The sequence below is a fragment of the Tinamus guttatus genome, unplaced genomic scaffold, assembly GCF_059628265.1.
Source record: "Tinamus guttatus ecotype Peru unplaced genomic scaffold, ASM5962826v1 Tinamus_guttatus_pri_ptg000266l, whole genome shotgun sequence".
In the NCBI taxonomy this organism is placed as follows: Eukaryota; Metazoa; Chordata; class Aves; order Tinamiformes; family Tinamidae; genus Tinamus; species Tinamus guttatus.
Window position 1 is genome coordinate 103,872 of NW_028288800.1, and position 23,633 is coordinate 127,504.

The 23,633-nt window shown below is 39.3% G+C and overlaps 1 protein-coding gene across 3 annotated transcripts in view; it reads left to right on the forward strand.

Annotated features, from left to right (window-relative positions):
- Positions 1 to 2,926: 2,926 nt before the first annotated feature.
- Positions 2,927 to 23,633, forward strand: part of PKIA (cAMP-dependent protein kinase inhibitor alpha) — a 38,410-nt gene continuing 17,703 nt past the window's right edge. Inside the window, exon 1 of one of the 3 annotated variants that reach the window (XM_088527223.1) lies at positions 2,927 to 3,036. The gene's annotated coding sequence lies outside the window, so the exon portion shown is untranslated. Of the gene's footprint in view, positions 3,037 to 5,296; positions 5,312 to 8,704; positions 8,963 to 23,633 lie in introns of those variants that run through there. The other 2 variants (XM_088527225.1, XM_088527224.1) reach the window with 2 other exon arrangements.

Below are 23,633 nucleotides of genomic sequence, written 5' to 3' on the forward strand. Positions count from 1 at the left end.
CTGCAGAAGTATAGCTTAAATGGAAAGAAAAATGTGATGAAGTATTTTCTAACAAGAGGGCTTCAGAAAGCTGCAATAAGCTATGAGATACTGCTATTTTTACTACTGCATGCATTTTTCATGTGTCAAATGCCTAGGCAAAACTGAGATGAAAAGCAGGTCCATGGGACATCCTTATGCTGTTTCTGAACGTGTACTGAGAGCTCAGGAGAAATACGTAGGAGGTCAAACCTCCTGAGTTGCGCAGATGCTGAAGTCAAATCTAGAAGTAATGCATGGAGTGATCTGCTACTCCACTTTACTGTTAAAGTTCACAGCTCATATATACATAGATACGAGTGATACGGCCTACATTTTTCAGCCCATCCTCACAGAAAAGGAACTCAATTTCTGCCGATATACAAGTGAGAAATGTTTTACTATTCCTTTTATTTCTATCACATCTCTCACTTAAAAGAAAAATCTTCCAGCTTTCACTACATTGAGCTCATCAGCTGATTTCAGTTAGTTCCTTTTTTTCCATATTTTTATTTCTCTTCAGTTTAAACTGAGTTAATCCATGACTGATAATTCCAAGATTATATTTGCTAAACAGAATAGACTCTGAATGTTGCTAAAGGATGCAAACCAATCCACTAAGACAAAATTTGTGGGTGTCTGCACCATGAGCCTTTCCTTTCTTTTGATAAAGATGGTTAGGCCATGAACATTAACTTTCCATGTGTCTGGAATGTAGTGCCAGTGGAGAAATAATTATTACCTTTGCACTGACCAGAGCTTTACAGTAAACAAATCATTTAATGAGTTGTGTTAGAAGTTGATGAAGTGAGGGTTGCCACAGCTCTCTGTTCCCAGGCCCAGGCCAGAATGAGGTTGAGCATGTGAACACACAAGCAGCGTACATATATGCATGGCCTGTCACACAGTATGGATCCCTACAGTAACTGGCCTCAAGACAGTCTTCCCAGTAGCCAACCTCAGAGCCTCTAGTCTCCAGTTACCTCCAGCATAGCCACATGGCTCTCTCAGATGATCCCTGTGATCTCTCCAATATCTGCTTGGACCTCATGGTCCTTCCAAAAGCCAACTGGCAGACCCTTGGGTCTCTCCCATATCCAGCCCAGACTTATGTCTGCGTTAATACTGACTCCCAAGCCACTGCCATTCTGCTTGATGGGTAATCCAGTTTAATATTTGCTAGCAAACACACACTGACGTATAAACTCACAGAATATACGTCCACTCTGCTCTCTCCAATATCTGGCACCATAGACACACAGGTCCAAAGAGCAGTGGTCCTCATTCCACCTGCTCACTCTTATACCCTCACTCCCTCTCCAGTTACAAGACCCCATGCTCAAAGTCCCTGTGGCTTGTGGTCCCCACTGCAGGTGCTGCTGTTTAGACCTTCACATGCTCTGGTGTTTCCAGTTGCTGGTACCACAGACACGCAGGCCCCTATGTCTCATGGGCTGACTAGCTACTGCCACTAAGACTCTCACCTTTGGTTTCTCCCCTACACATTCTGTAAGTTTTGTACAATCCCAGAATCTTCTTCCCTGCAACCCATCATGTGTCCCATCCCCATAGGCAGTGATGTCCTCAGGCGGTCGGGTGCTCCTGGGAGCCTTGCCGGTGACTCTTCTTGCTGAGTGTCACCCCTGATCCGTGAGGATGATGCCCCTCTTGTGACAGCTCTGCAAGGGGTCAGGCAGGGTATCCTCCTCTCCAGTTTGCCTCCAGCCTTCTGCTTGTGAAGACGAGCTTTAACAACATAACTTAACAAACTGCAAACAGAAATTAAAAGCACTACTTTCGAAATGCACCCAACTCTGCATGTTCACATCTGCAGTTCCAACTAGTGTAATAGTTCTGAAGCCAGATTAAAGAGGAGCAGCCCACAACCACTGCAACTGTGGGACTGCACAGGAATGGGCAAAGATACTAGCACAGTTAACAGCCTTATCATAAAAATAAATACATGGTATTTCCAAACTGGAATGAAGGTTTTATATTTCTGGGAGATAGAAATTAAGGTCCTTACCTTAATGAGGTTCCTTTCCTCATTTCCGCTTCCTTCCGTCATGTCATCCAGCCTGCAGGGGCAGCTCTTCAGAGTTCTGCTTTTGTTTCAGACCTCACCACCATGGCAAATGGCAGGTTTTCCAACCCAGGTGTTTTCCTAAACCTTTCCAGGGCATTACCTGGCTGCCCATGCAGGAGAAGGGGCCTCTCAGTGCCTTGTGAACACCTGTGTGCAGTGCGTGCTTGCTTCTCTGGGAGTTTCCCGCCAGGATTTTTTCCTCAAGAGGCACAACCCCACATTGCTTGTGAAACATGAACAGCCCTTGGGTGAAGACACGGCCTGGCCATACGCGTATCCGAACGGGACTGCCTGCTGTTCTTTATGCAGCCACATAGCTGTGCTCCTGGGATCTGCTCCTGGGGTTGCAAACGGTGACAGGCACCCAGGCTGCTTCATGCGCCTGTTGCCCAGTACATGCACCGTGCCCTATAAATAACCAACACTCGCACTGCTGCCTTCTTGTGGACCTCAGAAACGCGAGGACGCCCGTGTGAAGGGCGGCGTTTGTCCCGGTGACCTTGAAGGCAGCAGGGCCTGTGCCCTGCTCGCCTCCCCCAGCAACAGCTGCAATTTCGGGGCAGGGCTGCGAATCCGGGGGGCGGGCACCCGCACACGAGCGCGGAGGCTGCGGGGGTGGTGGTCGCTGCCGTGGGGGCTGCAGAGGGGGGTTTAGGGACCGCCAGGGCTCGGGCGCGGCGCGGGGCGGGCAGGATGACTTCATGCGCCGTGAATTTAGGAGCAGCGGCAGCAGCTGCCGGCGGCGGCGGCGGGATGTGGGGGTGAAGTGACAGCGGGAGCCGCTGAAGGAAGGAGGAGGGAACGAGCAGGGGGCGGGCGGCAGCGCCGGGCGCCCCGCGCCGCTCCGCCCCGCCGAGCGCAGCGCTGCGGCCCCCACAAGCAGCCGCTGCGGGAGGGAGGCTGCAAGATGCGCTGAGCCGGTCGCTGGAAAGGTGAGCGGGCGGAGAGGGAGAGAGCGGGTATTTCGGCAGCTTCCCCCGAGGAGCCCGTCCTCTGCCCAGGACCGTGTTCCTGCGCGGCGGTTTGTGCCCCGCTTCCAGGATGCGCAGCGGATCCGCGGCTCGGCAGCCCTCGGGGCCGGGGGGGATCGGCCGGGCCCCGGCCCGCAGGTGCCGCGGGAGGCGTCTCGGGACAGGCGGAGGGGCCCGGGGAGCCCCGCGAGGGGCCGGGGAGGGTCTCGCCTCCTCGTTGCCTCTGCGAGCCCCTTCCGAGGAAGCTAAAGGGAGCGCAGAAGTTGGAGAGCAGATCCCGCACCAAAATGGAGTCTGCTGGTTCTTCGGAGGCTTCTGATTGCGTCCTTCTTTCCCCCTTGCTATCTTGCGTGGTAATGCTTGGGACAGAGCAGAATCAAAATGCGTGTATTTGGTAAATGGAAGAATAACAGTCATACAGGCTTTGGATGTGAAAAAAAACGAACATGCAGCATAGCAGCTTGGCCATTGATTCTGCACCGTGTCTGTGGTACATACAGTGGGCTTGCCATTACGTGAGTAGTCTTAGAAATGAGTGAAGGGAGGGAAAAAAAAATCATCTCTCCTCCTCCCTTCCTCCTCCCCCCTGGCTCTGCTCTGCCCAAAAGCAGCATGTTCCAGAGGAGACATGTCAATGCAAGAGACTAGGCTGGCGTGCACAGGCACATCATTGCAGTGAGAATTTTCTATAGGTGCTAATGGTTAATTGCTCCATGTAGTTTGGTTTGGAAGAGAAACCAGCGATTGCACCTCTGGGAAGAAAAAGACTGGGTATTAATTTGTTATTAATGAAGACAGGAAACAGAATAATAGGAGGAAGTTTTTCTCTATGTCTTATTTACTTAGATGACCAAATATTGGGGGGGGATCCTATTATTCCATGTCTTTAGAAAGCGATGGGACCCTAGTTTTGGTTGCCAGTGGTTGAAGGTTGACTGGCCACTGGTCATGACGCTGTCCAGTGATAAAATAGAGCCTACAGAATCAACAGGAGGTTGGTTGGACTGCTCTTGTTATTTTGGGGATGATCTTTAAATATGTGCCTTTGCCTCAGGACTATTGCTGACTAAGCAGGAGGTAAATGATAGGACGAGAAATGAGTCTTCTCAAAACTGAAATAAAGTGACTAGTGAATTGCAATGTCAGAGGCCAGTTCAGCCTGAAGAAGCAAGCATAGACCTGTATATGCTTATCCCTTTAAAGTGCTCTGTGGCACATCCTATGTGTGTGTTTCAAGCCAGAAAAAGTAGTATCTCTTTCTATCAAAACTACATCTTTCTTTTCACAAAAACTTACTTTGTTCTTGTAAAATACTTAGGAGTCTTAGTTGTGATATTTCTGCTAGGCTTTTTTTTTTTTTTTTCTTTCCCCTCCTCCCCTTTTGGAGGCTAGTAAAGAGCTTGGCCTTTTGGAGGCTAGTAAAGAGCTCGGCTTTCTGTGTTTAGCTGTTGCAATGTTGCAGACATTTGGTGATTTCCCCTCTAATTGTTCCTGGCTGGAAAAGAAAAGAAACCATGTAGCTGAACTCAGACACTTCATATTAGTCCATCCAGTCTATAAATTATAATCTGTTTCTTTGCCAAGGGAGTTTATTGAAATAGTTTCTTATTTGTTGTTATAATGTAGCAAAGTGTGAGTAATCATTAATAGTGATGCATCATTAGTATAGTAAATATAGCTGTTTGTGCTTCCCAGGAAACCTAAATAAAATTTTAAAAGAATGTTTCACTTTTTAGCAAAGGTGGTGGCAGGATGGAAAGAATAGCTGATTAAGAGCTGTGCATTATCATATTTGTGAATGTACATCTGGTGGGTTTCGGGTTTTGTTTTTAAACCAAAACTTGAATTACTTTTGTTTGTATCTTTTGTGTACTTCAAACACAGATGCTATAAACACTTAAAACGCAGGAGGGCACCTGCATGTGTGTCCATAGAGAAAAGCAGTTATAATTATCACCTTGAATTTAGTTTTGAGCAGTGTAACTCGGATTTTTACGAGTTGCTCTCTATAAACTGCTCTTACAGATCCACTCTTTCTCCTTCTGTTACAGTAACTTCCATATCATTGCCAAGCAAAGAGAAAAAATCTCTGTAGTGGCTAATCTGGGACAGTAGCCTTGCTGACTGGAAGAGCAGCCGAGTTGACCAGCTGGCTGATGCCAGACAGACTGGGTAGCAGCTGAGACCTAGCTGCTTTTTCCTCGGAGGGTCTGCTGTTTTGGATCTCTTCATCTGGGTTAGTTCCACAAATTTGTAGAAGCTTAATTATCTTGGAGATTTCTGGGCCGCTGTCAACCTTCGAAACAGCCGGTTCATTTGACCAAATTTATGAGTGTGGGACAGATGGACATGTTTGCATAAGGCATGTTTGCTTAGGAGACCAAACAGAAAAACCCCAATAACCTTGAATGCACTTGAAGCTACAGAGGTTTGATTTCACTTTTAGTCCTTTCTGAGGACCGAAATGAAACAATTCATTTTACATATATATATATACATATATATTTTAATAAAAATATTTAAAGCTGATGTCTCTAAATGTTGTTTGAATTAAGTAACCATATCCCAGAGCAAGCATATAATTTTTAAGTTGCATTGTTACTAGATTTTGAGCTGGCTTATTTTTTCCTGTTTATGAATTCCTCTGAGAGATTAGAATACCAAAAAAAAAAAAAAAAAAAAAAAACAGTCCTGAGCTAGATGTGAGTCGTCAGATTTTTTTTTTTTAAAAAAAGGTATAACTGGATATATACTGTAGATTTAGGTCTATGTACCTTAGCATGTGCACATGCTACATCAATAGTTTATTTTAGCATGAGTTGAGCTATCTTTTCTTCACAAAAGAAACCTGTATTAAAGGGCACACACTGGGGAAGCAGTAGCTCATGTTTCTAGACAATAGAATTAAGACTTTCAAATGCCATGTATCAACTTAAATTTCTTCTCCTACTGTGTAAGTGCATTTCCTGTTAGAATCTTTAATTATTTTCAATAGAAGATCTTAATGTGAGTAGTTGGTCAGCTACAAAGGTTGTTCCCACCATTGGTGTACTATCAGTGGATAATAAGATCAGCATTGAATGCTTTTGCTTATGCTCCTAGTCAGATAAGTCAACACTTTACAACTTGCATGCTGAGGGCCGAAATTTATTATCTGAAGTACAGGGAAATTAATACAGTCTTCATGTATGTTTTTGGTGAAAGCAAGTTGATTTAAGCATTTTCCTTAGAGAAGACTGTATATGATAGCAGCATATTTAATTTTTAGAGTAAGCAGTCATCAGCTTAATTTTATTAATTTCGTGATGATACAAGGCACTAGTTTTGTGAAAAACTTGTATACCCTTACATAATGACGTAATAAAAAAGATGATCTTTTTGTATAAGAACTTTATGCTTCCACTATATATCCCTGTCATTAAAATATGAACATATTAGGAAGGGTAAGACAAAGTGGAATCTCAGATAGGAGAATGGATACAAACGTCCCAACCAAATGCCACATCAAATAATTTTTCATCCCTTAGCTCTTACAGTAGAGTCAACAAAATATGACATATTGACAAATATGAGTGTTTTTTGTTCTCTAAAACATACTGAGAAAGCTATTTTTTTTATGGTGGTAAAATGATTCCAGGGTAAGCCTATCCCACTTCACTGGGTAAACTAAATATAAAGCTTGTTTTATCCAAACTGCTTGGAGTAACTGTAAAGGAAGAAGTTTCATGTCACCCAGGGTGTTCATTCCTATATCAGATTTTTTTTTTACTTATATTAAAATGAATTCTAAAATAGGCTATGTATATATACATACATGTATACATATATATATGTAGGCTTTACAGAGCTGATGGATAATTTAACTTGCCCTGTTTCAGGAGTATTTCAAAGCAACTCACTTTGTAGAGATGTACATCCAGTGTTTCAGTGTCATCAGTGTTTCCAGATGCCCCAGTGTTTCATCAGAATCGATAGGTAAATAGCTTCAACTCTTGACGTACGAACTTTGCTTCTCTTATTTTGACTGCTTCTTTTGTGCCACCTCTTTGTTCTAGCAATTATTCCAAAAGATTCAAAACCGTAGCAAAGTTACTTTGGCAAACTGTTAGATAGTCTATAAGATGTTCTGCATAAAATATATTTTAGTTTTATATATCTCTATATATGCCTATATATATGTATACTCTTTTCTAAATATTCCCTCATTCGCCTGTGTACCTCCTACAGAATTTCCATTTACACATATGGCGAGCACATAACTGGTGAAATGATCCCACCACCTGTTGTTTTAAAATAGCACAGATGCTTATTAATGGTCCTTCCATGATGCTGTTTATAGTACATGTTAAACCTCCCTTAAAATGCTGTGGATCATATTGGTAAAGGATATTATTACTTCAGCAGCAGCTTCAAAAATGTTTTCTGTTCAGCATCCCTGCCTAACTGCTGATTGTTCATAGGTAGGAGAGAGGCAAACTTTGTTGTCTAACCCAGACAAAGCAGACGTTTAAATGCATTGCTGCTTTAAAATCACCTGAGCACAGGTGGACCAAAACTCATCATATTCATGACAGTTCCTGTTCACTTTCACTTCATCGAGATGTACATTTAGGAGAGTGATTAGGGAAAACACAGCCTGCTGCACTCAAACTTCCCAGGGTGCTTGCTGGAGGCACAGTACATCCTTCATATTAAGATGTTGCTAGTGCATTCCAAGAAAAGACTATTATGCACTGAAAAAATATATGACAAAATAGGAACAAAGGATACATCTTATTTTTAAATTTAGCAAAAACTCTTAGGAACTATTAGTGTGAGTTTCATTTTTGGAAAGCTAATAGAATACAGCAGATATGGAGACCTTTTCTTTTTTCACCCCGTGACAATTTGGTGGTTACATTGACTGGTTGTGCTTAATATAGCAGGTAAAAAGAAAGCAGTCGTTAACAGTAGAACACTCACAGTCAGATGTCAGCTCATTCTCTATGAGATGAACCTAAATCTCTTCCTATTCGGAAAAGGTGTGCAGATATCAGTTTAGAACTAGCCTATAAAAATAGAAATCTGCTATAGGAGTAAAAACACTAGCAAAATTTCCCATAAAGGAAATTTTATTTATTTATTTCTTAAGGAAAGAATACCAAAATCGGATACAAAATCATCTTGCTTTTCATTGCCTCCAGCCTTTGGGGCTCAGCATTATTTAGGAATTTCTGGAGTTTAATGGAACATTTATACCATTATATTTTATATCAGCGGCCATGCTGTCTTCACCAAATGTGTGTAATTGCTCTTTGAGCTTGTTTACATTCTCATTCTCCATAGTGTCCTCTGGCAGTTCAGTGTATATGAAATACCGAAAGTGGGTCTCTTAATTTTACTTTAGATCCGTCTCTAGTGATTTCATTTGGGACTCTTTTGATCATCATATTGTGAGAGATGCTGGGATGAACATTCCTTTATCAACTTCTCACTAGCCATGATTTCATAGATTTACTGCATACTTTTTTTTCTGCAAGAACAGAGTCTTGGTCAATTTACTCTTTCATCATATAGACTCTATTCTGAAATTCTGATTCTCTGACTTTTTTTACATACCTTTTTTCCTACCGATTTATTTTTGATGTGTCGTAGTCAGAACTTAGGAAATCTCCTTAGCGACATGATAATTTCTATTTCTGCTTAGTTCCTTTCCTAATAAGCTCTTACTGTGCAGATTTTTCTCAGGTGTCAATTGCATATTGCAATTGGGCTGACATCTTGCATCTGCAATAGGCTCGTGGTAAGATCAGTGCAGCAATATGTCTGCAGTGAGACTGGAAAGAGCAGGTGCCTTCGCAGGCATTAAATTTGATAGCGTGGTATCAAAACCACTCATCTGACAAAGGTAAGAAAGAACAAAATGCAGTGTGTAGCTTTGTATAGATCAAGAGAGATTCGGTCATTCAGCCTTCCTTTGTTTCATGTGTTTTAAAACAGTGGGATGATGGCAGCCTTATTGAGATGGGCTAATGTTTGTGAGCTCCGACATGGCAAGCAGAAAATGAGAGAGAAAAAGGATTTGTTAATGCATGAAAGAATTGGAGCATGAGAAAAATACCAGAATTTAAAAGGCAGACCTAATGTGAGATACTTCATAACAAAAAAAAAAAAGAAAAAGAAAAAGAAAAAGGAGGGGGGAGGGAAAAGGAAAATGGCATCAAGCCTAAAAATAGACTGCTACATTTTAAGTAACTGTTATTTGTAAGCTCTGGTGGAATCAAAGGATAAGAGATATGAATGGAATATGCATGCATATAGAAACTGTTACTTGAGAAAGAGACTCTGCTTATCAAAATTGATTACAACATGCATTAAAAGCTTAAGGACACCATAGCTATTTTTTCGGTGAAGTAAGCTAATTTTATCATAATTTCTTTATCTACAGACTGCTAATATTTATATTTAGGTCCTTTAAAAACAAGCACACCAACCTTTTCCAAATGGATTATTTATCCTGAGTTGGGGATTTCCTAGATTATCCTGAATAGCTAGATGCATTCAGATCCTTCTTTGTCTACATCAGTCTGCAAGGAGTTCTGGTGTTGATCAGCTGAATGGCAGCTGTAATATGAAGTAGAAGAACTGTATGATACCAGTGTCATGATACCAGTGTCATTTACTCAAAGTTATAATGTGCAAAAATAACACTACCACCTCCATGACTTTTCAGAGTGCAGTTTTTGTGGCTATTCTAAGTGAAGTGCCACTAGGGCCTGGCTTGGCAATGCCAATATTTTCTTAAATTTTACAAATTTGAAAACACCGATAAATGGTGAAGATCATAGGTAAACTCAGCCAAGAGTGTTATGTGTCATACACACCTGTTTCCTCCTTCTTAGCATTTCCAAAGCAATAAGTATCTGAATGGCTATTTATGTAAAATGAGCATGATATCTATCCAACACAGACATCATAAAAAAAATTATGGGCATGCATCACCATTTCCTCATTAAACTTTTCTATTCATTACGTGATTATGCAGCAAAAGGCACTAAACAGACAAAAGATTTTCTCATATACTGGTGAAATGTATTATTTATCTATTTATTGGAGGATCTCAAAACACTTCACAGCACCTTCATTTTCTTCGATGATATTTTCAAAGAGGGAATGAAAAGGTGTTTAATTTAGAGGTTGTATTTCCACAGCTGTTCAGCCCATAAGACTGCAGATCAGGGAGTTTATGCTAATCCTCAGAAAAGAAATACTGATTTCTAAAGACTGCTGCAGCACACTGAACCTTGCTATTTCCACCCAAGCAGAAAATTCTCTTTTCTGTCGCTTTTGTGTGTTATAGAAGTAATTTTTGAAGGCCATTGATCCATTACAGGCTGTAGCTCTCCGCTCCTTAAGCAGTGTTTCTAGAGGCGAAACACCCTATAACAAATGCATTTTGTGCAAGGTTAGTAGATTTTTCAAGCCCGGCTTCATTATAATTTTTTCTTCCCTTCTTGGTCTGGCTGACAGGTACTTTCATGTATATCCTTAACTTATTACCAAGGATTTTGGTGCATTTTTGGCTGGGTCGGCTAATGTTCTCTCAGATGCATCTAGAATATGGTTTAGGAATTTGTGTGGGCTAGGGGCCATTTTCAGTAAGCATTCTGGATATTCTTTAGAAAATAATTTCTCCTACTAGAAAGCTTTCAGTTTACATTATATTTGTGTGGTTGCTGTTGAGTCATGCCAGATTATCATCAAATTTGTCAGGGTCTTTTCTGTTCAAACTGATGACAATAGGGAAAGCTTTCTGTTTATCTTGTGAGATTTCACCTTCATCTGCCATTCTTTCTTTGACATTTTTCTTAAACACTTAGTTAATCGTATTTGTCCATTGGCCTGTTGAAGAAATTTCAATTTTCTAACTAGCTTTCTAAAGTATCCCTGCTCTGTTCAAAGAACAATAATTACAGGAAAATGCTTTAAATCATCTCATAGTCTCTGGGCACACCTGAAGTCTTTATCAAAAAAGCCTGATATACCAAAATACTTCATGTGACTTCCACAGTAGCAGTTGCAAGGCTTTATCAATTATTTTACTCCTACCATGTTTTTATTTTGTGTTCAGTTGTGATGTGAAGATGTAAGTCATTTTAGTGTCTCAGTTTTGTTGGTGGTAGAAAAGCTAGGAATTTATTCCTGACCTATGCAATGGTACATTTTATAAAATAATTTTCTGTAGCAGTGCCCTCCCACCCCAGGTTGATTTTAGACATTTCATCAGAACTGTTGGCCATTTAAGGTGCTGTGGATGAAATCTGAGAATAAGACATAGTAGAAGTCAGTCATGGTGTGCTTTGATAAATGAAGGTTGCCTGGAAGGCCTTTCTGAATGCTGGTTGGTCATACCTGAAAGGACATTCACAAGTTTTGTTCAGGTCTTCTTCTCCATGTCCTGTTTATTGCTCAGAATCTAATCAAGGCATAACATGGGCCATTTGTTCTGTGTCACTCTCCTTCCCTCTCTACTGGTGGCTTCAAGAGATTCCATAAGAATCTCTTGAATCTTTTCATTTATTCATTAAGAAGATCTTAATAAAAACACATTCTAATTTTTGTAATAATTTGCTTGTCTTCATCTAGGAAAAGCTGCATGCTGCTATAACTGAAAATAATCAACTACTCTAAAAAGATCTTATGTCATTCTGTGAAAATCCTGTTGTCTTTGAACACAAGGAATAAACCAAGACTTGAATAAACGCTAAGTTGCACAGCTGTGTACAACTGGGATTATCCATAACACATCCTCTTGGACTGTATACAGAGCCTTTCAACATCTGGAATTCATACATTCTTTCTATGGAAGCTGCGATAGTGATGCAGAGACTGGATATACCTAGGTCTCATCCTGATATTTAAACAGGAAAAATCTGCAAAGTATTTATGAAGAATTAAACTTTTAATATTAGTATTACCATTTTTTTTTTTTACTGTCCAAGCTGTTGTTGGCATTTCTCATACACATCTCAAAATGAAAGGAACTACCACCTGCACTGAGCAGTTTTCCCATTTCTTTCTTTGCTGTAGCAGCTGCAGCAGGATCTATCACACATTATGGCTTAGCTCTAGCCTTGTGATAAAAATACATTTTGGGTACTAATTTCCATTTCTGCTGCTGCTTGGAAGAGGATGTGTTTGGTGCTTGCTCATCTACCCTGAGCAGAAGAAAAAAAAAACTTACCCAAGTGAGGCTTAGCTCCACATGGAAGCATTCTGCCAGATACTTTGAAGAAGTTAAATGACTTTTCTGTGAGGAATCCATTTCAGGAAAAAAAAAAAGGTTTACTATCTTGCCATGCATAATCTCAAATTTGAAGTGCCTTTTTGATGAGATACTTCATCTCGTCAACTGAAATAATTTTGGCTTTACCACCAAACTTCTCAGGAAAACCACTTAGGTGAGGAATGACATTTTTTATCTGCAGAAGAGACTTCTTTGCCACAAGCCTTAGATAAAGTCCATTTACTTCTATGGAACTTTTATGGCATTTTCCTCCTCTTCTTATGGGCAGGATATCTGTAGCAAATTTTCTAGTCTGTTTCTGTAAGTGTGTTTAGACAAGCTAACAAAATAAAAGGGATTTGTTTGTCCCATGTCATTGTCTACAAACACAGTCGTGCCACTCAAATTTAAATGAGATGGTCCACTATCCTATCTTCCATTCTTATGTTCTCTTCAGCCACAAAGATCTTCTAACGCCAAAGAAAATTCAGAGTCTGAAGAAAGCTAACGTAATGTCTTTATTCCAAGAGGGTAAATAGAATGATTTATAATCGCCAAGTTCTGTCATTTTGATATTAATTTCAAATAAAATAGTAGAAAGAGCAATAATGCTTTCACTTAAGGTATTACAGGACGGCAGTATAGTTAATGTCAGTCCTTGGTGGTAAACAAAAAAAATGCCTTGTCAGTGAGATATATTTGGGATATACAAGTTTGGATGAAGGTAAAAAACTTGTTACTATGCCTCACTACGTGAAAAAGAACTAAAACAATACCTTATCACACCTGCCACCTCAAACACCTCTTGTACAAAGTCTGCCAGATTTGCAAGTTAGTTCCCAAACTAACAGATCCCTAACAACATGGTGGTGGATGGTTAACGTGTTAAATTTATGCTTACTCAGTAGAACTATTTTATAGCCGTCATATATGTGTGATGAATGTCTTCCCCCAACAAGTCTACTGTAGTGCTTAGGTGAGTACTAACCCAGGATAAGAAACCGCCGAACTGCTTTTGGGACCACTATAAAAAAATTCGGAGAGATGGAATAGTTACAAAACTTTGTGTCCACTCCAAAAATACCAGAATATATCTACTAAATAATGGGTTGCTTTCCCCTTCTTGCTCAGTCTCTGCAATGCTCTGCAGTCGTGGTGGGTGCACCCTTACTCTCCTCTCCCTTCCCTGCCCACCCCCAGGGAAAAGCTGTTTCTACAGTAGAAACAGAATTTGCTAGTACTGTAAAGAGCTGTGAATATCTGGAGAGCTATGCAATTTTGTACACTTCCCATATTTATCCTACTGATGGAAAAGCTTGTTTTCCTCCTGCTAATTTATCTTGACATACAACCATTCAATTTTTCTCAAAATAAAATTTGCATTTCTATGATTTCAAAGTTAAGTCTGCTTGTTCAAAAGTGTTGGCATTCAGGATTTTGTTTAACTATAGCAAATATCCTCAGTGCCTTAAAATACCTCTTTCTAAGGCACCCGAAGTGTATTTGATTACCAGAGGACAGCACAGAGGATTCAGAGACCTCCCAGACCTAAGGGCCTGGGATCTCTGCTTCTTTGTCTGTTCACGTGTAATGCAGACAACATTTTTCCAAGTGTGTTTGACTGCTACCATGCAAAGGCAATGAGAAGTCTTTGCAGCCTTCCATCAGTAATTTTACAGAAGCATTAAGCCTTTAAAAAAGCTGTAGGTTATTGAGGCCTGAAAAAGCTTCTGAAAATCTATTTTAAAACCACTTTTTTTTCTGTTTTTCCTTTGATGTTCAAGACTTCTTTCTAGTTACAGGGTCTTTAGAATAAGTGGATTTCTGTGGTTGCTTGTAGAAATTATGACATTTGGCCTTTGTGATCCTATTTACAACCATCTATCTTCATGTTGACTGTAAAGTCACTTATATGCCTCAAAATGCTGACTTTCTTGCTCAGAAAAATATGAAACTGGGCATTTTGCTTTTTTCCTTTTTTTTCCTGTATGACTCATCACTTTCCTTGCCTCATTTAAATGTTTCACGCGTTATGCATTCCTTGTGACTACATTGTATGTCTTGGTTCTTTCTATTCTCACTGTATCACACAATATAAACTTTCAATTCATTTCTCTAGTTGCATTTTCAACCTTGATAGAGACTATTCTTCACTGCAGCTCCCTGTTCCATCTACAGTAGGGTGAGATCCTTTCAGGCATCAGCATGTTGCTTAAAGCATTGATAAATAAAACAAAGATTTCACTGCTGTGAAGTGAGAAGGCTGCTAGCTGTGCTGTATGCATGCTATCCAGTAGCATGAAGAGCACAACCTCTTGTATAAGTTGCAGTTAGAGGATCCCAACCGGCTGCTTGAAATTAATTATTGAAAATGACATGAGAGACGAGATGAAGAGAGACAAGCACCAGCAATTATGATTAGTAAGAGCTTTCAAAGACTCTTTCATAAGCATCTTTAAAAGAAAACCCCACATCGATAAACTGTTTATCAGAGATATTTTGTTTGTTTGTTTGTTTTTTTGTGAGCTGTCACCAGAGCTTCTTATGAGAAGCATCTTTATGGGATCCTTTGTCTTTAGCTGTTCCACCTTATTCTTCTCCTTTTGCATCCCTCTCCTTTCTCTTGCTTTTCTCTCAAAGAACTGAGATAAGCCAGCTTTATGCCTTGGATTGGTCTGAATTACTGCTTCGTACTATGCATCTATTGCCTATTTTCTAGACTATTCTCTTACAAATTTATTCTTAGATCCATGCATATATACATATACATGGACTCACATGCATGCTTTAAAAGTTTAAAATTGCAGCGTACAAATAAGGAGTCTTCACTGCACAAATGCCTCCTATGTAGCTTTTTCTAGGTATTGCTCATAGTTGGATTTTTTTCCTCACTACTCAAATCCTCACAAACAATATTTGACACGGTTTAAAGAAGGATCTTAGTTCAGGGTCTCTTTGCCTTGTTTTTTTTTAAGGTTGATTGTCATGTGCCAGTTTAATTAGAGATCATCATTCTGTCTTTTGCAGCACAATTTCCAGCTTATGGATAAGATATGTAACACTTTATTAGATAGAATATGCATATGTGTTATAGCAAAATCCATAGCAATATTCCTTTTTCATTTATCATCAAGTTCAAGGCCAAAGGATGTGTGTTATTGCAAATTAAGGAGTTAAATATGCAAACCCTCATCTTCTCTCAAGAAATTACATTTTGACTCTATGGGTGGAATCTAATGAGAATTCAATCAGTACAGCTTCTTCGGTAAAAATAATTTAAACTGGTGTCCTGAGAAAATGTAGGAAGCTCTCCATTAATTTTGTTTCGGCTTACACTTCTACTCTTTGCAACCTTAATTAATTAAATATTAGTGGTTACTTAATCTGCAGCACTGTTTGGGGCTTAGAAATTTCAGGGGGCATGTTTCTAACTTAATGTCAGCATCCAGAGGGAGAAGCACTTTTTTTCCAAAGGAGGAGTCAGTAGACTCTGAAGTCTAGCAGGAGGAAGAGAAAGAGGTAAAAGACAAACTGTCCTTTGGGACAGGGAGTAGCCACAGAAGACAGACAGAAAAATAATTAACAATTATTCTTCCAGAAGAGGAGGTAACCTTTACAATGCCTAATTATGCAGACAAACCCTAATTTAAAACATGCTGTCTTGATCTCACAGTTGGATATTTCAGTGCCTTGTTTATGCAAGGAAGCCTGAAGTTTTAGGACTGGACAGTTACCTAAGCAGTCTCTGCTTGAGATCCCAAGCTGAGAGGGCAGGTCGCCACATGGGTAGCTGGCACTCTCATCCTTTGTGGATTAGTGTTGTAGATTCTTCCTCTGCAGAGCAGCACCTTTGCACTGAATGCTAACAGTTTGAACTGCAGCATACAAAGCGTATGATATTGACAAGGTGATTTAAAATATATGCATATATATGTAATACAAAGGTACATCAACTTCTATCTGGGCTGTGATCCTCCAGCAAAAAGAGAGCTAAAATCTGATTTTATAAATCCTGTGCATATGTGGTTAAAAGGAAAGTACCTGGTTATTTAGAATATATATCAGAAACACGCATGTCTAGAGCAGGCCAAGGTAGTGTCAGGAAAAGATTCTGCCAAGACTCAGTCAGCCAGTACTGTAATTATTTCCTTGTTTCCCATCTAAAGTCCAGTTTTGGAGCCCTGGATGCCAGGGGAGTATTGGTATGTCGAGTCTAGTAGAAGCTGCTGAGATGATCTGGAGCACATGATGCGCCTGGAAGGCCCCCATCACTGCCTTGCCCATAGTGGGCTTTTCTTGAAGAGATGACTGCTGCTTTCCTTACAGTGCCATGCTAAAGCATACTAGTAAGTTGAAACCACCCATAAGACAATGGGATCCCCAATTAGAAATCTCATATTTAGGTGCAAACGAGTTTGTTGTCTTTATGCATTTTACCCTGATGCAGAAAAATAAAGGTCTGTGATAACGGTCATTGCAAATTAAACCTCTTTTATCAGATCCACTCATGTTCAAGATCTCTCATGTAAAGCCCCAACACAGGCTACCACCTAAAGCAATCTAAAGCAACCCCTAGAAGTATATTAATTAGTTTGAATGCAGTTAATAACTGCAACACTGGGACTGTACTAGTCTGACACTTGGCAAGAAACAGTAAAAAAAAAAAAAAAGAGTGCAAAAATGGGACTTTTTTTTAATATTTTGTTGTGGGTCTTGCCAATGCTGTTCCAGGAGACTATAACTTCCTGTCCTGAGGGGGATTAGTTTTCAACAACAGCCAGAGGCTTTCTGCACTGGCTTGTCAAGGAAAGCTCACGAAAAAAACATATATTTTATTTAATGTGAGCCTCTCTTTCGGAATCAAAAAAGAAGGCATATTTGCCAGTATATCCCCCCCATAGTATCATGACACAAAGTAATTTCTTTATACAGAGTGCATTTTTTTTTAGTCTAATCATACTGAACTATTTCATTTTATGCTTTGCTGTTAGATACTTTAAAATTCTTGCTATCTTTGAGAAAACCAGGATATGATCTATGTTGAGGTATCAAGTATACCATAGTTAATCATAATCAACACATTATTTTTTGAGACTTCCTAACAGCAAATACAAATCACCTTGAAATAGCACTTGTGTGAATGTCTTAAGGTAGAAGACATTTAGCTTTATATCAGTATACTGACAGAGCTGACTTAAAGCTGGTGGTCTAAACGTACCTTATCAGTCTTTTTTTGTCTTTTTTTTTTTTTTTTTTTTCCTTAAAGCCTTCTCTGTATGTAGTATCAGACATGGTTCTGTCTCTGCATTACTGTTGTTTTCAGGTGCCCAAGATTAATAGGTTTTGTCCTTTGCCTCTTTGAAATATAAGGCTGAGAAGAGTGAAAAATGACCAAACTGCTAGAGTTTAGCTCTGAAATAACTGATTTCTACTGCAGGTAACATCTAAAAGGTATAATGCAGCTTTGTAGAAAGTTTATGCAGTAATATTAAAGCTGAGGGTATTTGATTACATACTTAGTCATCAGACCGAAGCAGTTTGCTTTTGTTGGCAACTTGTTCACTGCCTGTATTTACTCAAAACAGAGGTGGCGGTTTGTTTTGCTTAGCTTATCTGAGTCTTGCTTTGCTGTTGTTTCTTTACTAATTAACTTGAAACCCAACTGAAAATGTCTCAAACAGGCTTTATTTGTTAAAAGTGTTTGTTTGGCATTTGTTAAAAGTTATTTTGTTTGGGATATAAGTCTGTGAAGTGTCATTTTTTAGGGGTGGGGAGGTTGGCTGTTCTGCCTTTGCATTTATACTGCTGTTGACCTGAAAATGGCATACCTCTTGATTATTTTTAATCCTGTAGGCTATTTATATACTGTTAGGATTGTTAGTTTCAGAGAATATGAACACCTTTATACTTACCTACTCCGAGTAATAAAATTAAGCAGCAGGATTTCTTAGAAAAATCCTCCTTTTTTTTTTTCTTTGTCAAGTTTTTTCAAAAACTTAATGGAGTTTGCTTTCATTTTCTATGGAGCCCATCAGCTTTGATGATAGTCTCTTAAACATTATAATGATGTTTGCCAGGCAGAGAAATAGTTACCCAGAATAGCTCTATCAGATCTAAGAAATCACTGTGTTATGTAATGTGGAGTTTCAAGCAAACAGCAAAATTCCCTTTGACTTTAGAAATTCGATATTGCCTCAATTGCTCAGAATTGAATAGGATTGGTAGTGATTGCTAAAGAACATCTTCGTGCATGCCCGATCCTTGCCATCTGGGCACACATGCAATATTCCAGTGACAACATCGTGTAAAATAGCTCTATGGAAAGGAGGACACACATGTCAAGACATGTGTGGATTGAGCAATGCTTCTCATAGATGTGAAACATGCAGTGTGTGAGCTTTCATAGTGCCCATTTCACCTAGTCTTCCACACTCTTGATCCCCTACACAAACGTATGCTTTCTGTTTAGGGTATTTTAGTTTTTGTTTAAAAATAATTTAAAATATTCTAAGTTTTCATTAATTATAATATGTAAGTATTAATATGTTAATCTCTGGAGCAGTCTCAGGAAGAAGAGTGTCAAAATATAGAAGTGGGAAATGATTCCCTGTTACGAATTGAAAGTCAGATATTCCTGAAAAGAGTTTAATGTACAAATTGATTTGAGGTAGGGGCGTTTTTTGGAATGAGAGCTTGTTTTCGTTGCTGTTGTTTTGCATCGACCTCAGGAGACCTTAACGTTTGTACCACATCTTCAATCTTCAGGGTTTGTATTCTGCACTTCAAAATTATATCAAACCAATTTTTCAGAAGTTCTAAGAGACTTTGGCCAGCTTGAGCACTTCCCTAAAATACCTTATTTAAAAGGTTTCTTATTAATTTCTGAAACATGAAATAGTTTATAGTATTTCATGTTCATCACTTCAAAATGAAAATAGGAAGCTTTATATACTGTGTTCGCCTGAACTTGGCTTGTTACCTGCATATGTGTCTTCTTTACCTGTTGTTCTTGTGAAGTATTCACTTGTAAAACAAGCTAATCAATGCTGAAAATAGCCCACAAGCAAATATGCCACCTCTTGAAACATGCTGCAACCTTGGCAGTTCTTTCTGTACTGACAGGCATGAGTTAAACTGGATAACATGGTGTCATTTTTTTAAAAAAAAGAATTCATAATTCTGTTACTATAATGAATGCTTTCTTGGAAGCAGTCTATAGGCATGAAAAACTGGTATATACTCCTCCATCTTTCACAGTATAAAAACCTAAAAATGTCAAGGCTAATCTCAACTTTCAGAAATTTAAAATAACAGGAAAGATTATTGGGCCTCTTCCATGTAAAACAAAGGCTTCAGTCTTGAGAGAAAAAAAATGTAGCTTTACTATTTATAAATATCATGATTATACGTTTTGTGATCTTTGAGAGCTCCGAGATCTTGTTCTGCGCTGGTAGGGATGCAAGGTGATGCTTGTATCTCTTACTCGTGGCATTTAGATACTTTCCACTGCCTTCACTTGCAGTGATGCTGTCTCACATCAGCCCTGTGGTATCAGGAACATGTAACAATTAAAATCACTGGGGGCCTGTGATTTCCCAGCCTGGTTTGGAAAGAAAGTGTCAGGAGAGCAGTTTTGGCAAGTCAGTCAAGTTTTAAAAAGAAACCGGAAATAGAAAGTCCTTCCTGTGCTCATGTATGCACATCAGGAGAATATCTTGTGATAAATACACTCTTTTAAAAAAAAGCTAATTATTGAACCAAAATTCATTTTTACAAAGAGACAAACATTTGGAATAAGAGGCAGTTCATGTACACCAGATAAGAGTATGTGAAGAATTACAATTGCCTGTTATCTCTTAACAGCAGGTGGAAAGCTCAGAATCTCTTTTTCTAACTTTGATATAGCACTGCATATTATTAGGGAAAGGTGGCTGGGATCAAGATAACATGCTCCATGAGCAGCAATGGTCAGCTCGGGACGTGCATGCACAGTTCATGCAGTCGGTCTGCAGCGCAGTCAACTCTTTCGAAGGGCCATCATAGCTCTTGGCCCTGGTGAGAGCAAAGCTGAGGGAGTGCTATAGACAACATTTTAAGCAGAGGTGTGTGGGAGGAACGACAGGAAAAGAAGCACACCTTATATGAAGCCAATAAAAAAAAATTGAGAGACTAGAGAAAATACAAGAAACTGTTATTGTTAGTTCAGATGCAATAATTGTGACACTTGCCCAAGTATATATATAAAAGCCTCAATAATGCAGTTAATATTGTTGTATTTCTCCAATTCCTACTCATTTTCTCCGATGTTACGTACTTTTGCATGTTCATCTACGTTCTAAAGTGACTGTTTTAGTACAGACGATGAGGGAAGGTTTACAGCTATCCGCCAGCATCCTGAGGTCTTTGCTGGGAGGAATGACTGTAAGGGGGTTCCTTTTCCCTCTTTGCCAAGAGGCAAACGAAGTTGTTTCTTTCTTCCTTCCCAGTCCACCTTGGCGTTTATATGTTTTCTAACCACAATCTGCCCATATATTATTTATGGGTTCCCAATTACTCCGTTTTTCTATTCTCTTCAATTCTAAAGCTAATTTTGTCAGAACAGTGCAAGGCTATTATACTGGCACTGCTATAGTAACTGTGGATTGACCGATATGGACTGTGTTTACAGCCTCAGATATATGGTATCATCCCATGCCTGCACTCCTCTTCCATGCTGCATTTAATTCTTGAGTCATAAAGTTGACTCAGCACAGAATAGTTACTTATCGTTATGAAGTAAATCAAAGCAGAAACAAGTTAATTCACTATTTACCTATGAATGAAACGTTGTTATCACAGCTAACTCACTGGAGTTGTCTAAAAAACTAATGACGGAATTACGACACCAGGTTCTCTGGTAGCCTAGGTCATATCACTGAATCTGCCTGAGACCACTTTTTTTTCTATTCTGTTTAACTTGATAAGTCTTTTTCTGTCTTTTCTGTAGTCATTTTTATGATATTGAACAGGTTATTAAATCAGAATTGCAGTAACTTTTCATCACTTTCTTTAGGTAAACTATTTGCGTTAAATATAAAACACTGTACAAATGACTCTAGGAATAGTGAAGCATAGATAGAAAAACGGTTGTATGATCAGTGCCAAAGTTCATAGGCACTTACTTTAAAGAGTACATAGTAGTTTTTGTATTCATATACTTTTTCAGTCCAGCTCCCTTCATATTCTTCTGCAACCCTTGAGGACAGCCAAGAAGCATATCTAATAGAAACTCCTCCCCAGAAACTCCACCTGGTAGAAACTCCTGCCCAGAGAAGGTGGTTGCACTCTGGAAGGAGTTGCAAGCAACTGCAAAGTCAAAGAACTCAAGTCCATGTGTAAGCTGATAACTTTTAATACTTTTTTTCCCTTCATCTTCTCTTTCTGTGTGCAGTATGTACAAGCAGAAAAAAAAAAAAAAAAAAGTTGTGTGAGATAGTGGCATCTCTGAATCTTCCTATACTTATGAGTTTAATTTTGCAGTTTACATTGTGTAAAATATAACCTATAAGTCTAACCTAAAAGACATAAAACTTTAATTAAATTTGAGAAACTTGTGGGTTGTGTAGTGTGGCGGTGTCTTTTTTTTTTTTGGTGGAATTTTATATTTTCTCTTCATCTCTGCAAAGGTGCTTCCTCCCGCCACCTCCACTCCCCTGCTTTTTGAGGACAAATGATAGTGAAGGAGCAGAAAAGCCCCAGAAGGAGAGTGAATCTACCACAGTGTGTTGGTGGGAAATGCAGGAAGGAAGAGGACCCTGGTGTAAAAACAACCAGGAGAAAATTCAGTATTCCTTTTAACTGGATTTATGCATGAGGAAAACAAATCAGCAATCCCACCCTGTTTATAGCTCCTTCTATAGTGTAACCAGGGTAGCAGGTACCTAGAGTTGCAAGCTGCTGGGAACAGTTGTTAGAGGCTTAGTTTTTGGATTAATTCAAAGGTTGTCATTATCCGTGGAAGTTTATGCAAGTTGTGACTCTTTCAAAGCAGCATTTAGCCTTCTGCTGTTTGTCTTGTTAACATGTTTGTTAGATGCTGCCTCACCCAGGCATCCTTTAAAACTTGGACAAACCCTCAGTTCAGATTGGATAAATAATTCTAGAATATTTTTTAGTTAATGTTGAGTGTTTTGAGTGTCTTAAATCACAACTATGTTTTGCAACTTCAGGTTTATCAATATCAGGACATGTTAGTGCTGCTGTTCCAGAGAATCTCCATGAGGAGTATCTTCAAAACAAGCTGAAGAAGGTAAAAGTTTTGTTGAGGGAAAGCCTGGAAGCGCCGTATGTGTGTTTTTCTGTTGCTTTAGGTTTGAGGCTGCATCAACACATCTATGTAGCTATCTTCTTTCTATTAGAAATCACAGCAACAGCTTACCTTTTGTGAAAAAAAGGGTATTGAGAAGATCTTCTATGGGTGGTTGTTACTCTTGAGACTTTTTTCTCTTCACTAGGATTTCAGAATTGGAAGTCTTAGGAAAGATTTTTCCTACAAATGCACTCATACTGTAAGCAGGCAGCTGGTATTTCCTTTCACTAGCCATAATACACCGGGAGGTAGATAAGAGGCGTGTGTCTATGCTTTGAATGGCCTCTGATGTGTCAGGTAAGCTAATTAGGTCAGGTGTGCAAGTACACATGTGGCCTGACAGCATGAACTCCTCCCTCAGGAACTTTATACAGTGGCAAAGTTTTTTCTAATTTCTCCAGTCTCTGTTCATACCTGTGTATTTATGACCCAGCTCATGTATCAAAAACACAGCTTGCTAAGTTTATTGCATTTTATTGTTTGTGCATGTAGGTTAGAAGTGTGTTTTCAGATTCTTTTGACGTTCTTCTGACATTTTTTAGTACTCAGCTACTGCTGTGAAAAGGAGAGATGTGAGCTGGAATAAGGAGGTTGGGCTGCAGAAAAAAAATGTGTTAGCTTTGGTTGGGTAACTGTTCTTGTGGCATGAGTATAAAATGTCTATTGTGTGCTGATGCTTTTTTATTAGGCCATCTCTTAAAATGATTGAGCAATTCTGTTATGGTTGGCTAAAATCAGTGAGCTCTGTGAGAGTCAAGGAAGGTCTGCCTGGTTTCTGTGCTTCCACCACTCCCTCTCGTAAACAGCCTGTCCTGTTATATTCTTGCTTTGGTCCTTTCTTCTTTTAGATGAAGAACTAAGGTATTAGAGGGACCACAATTAAATATGTGAGCTTTAGTTGGCTTTAAATTGGTAATGAAGAAACTGCAAGTCTCTGGCTCAAAA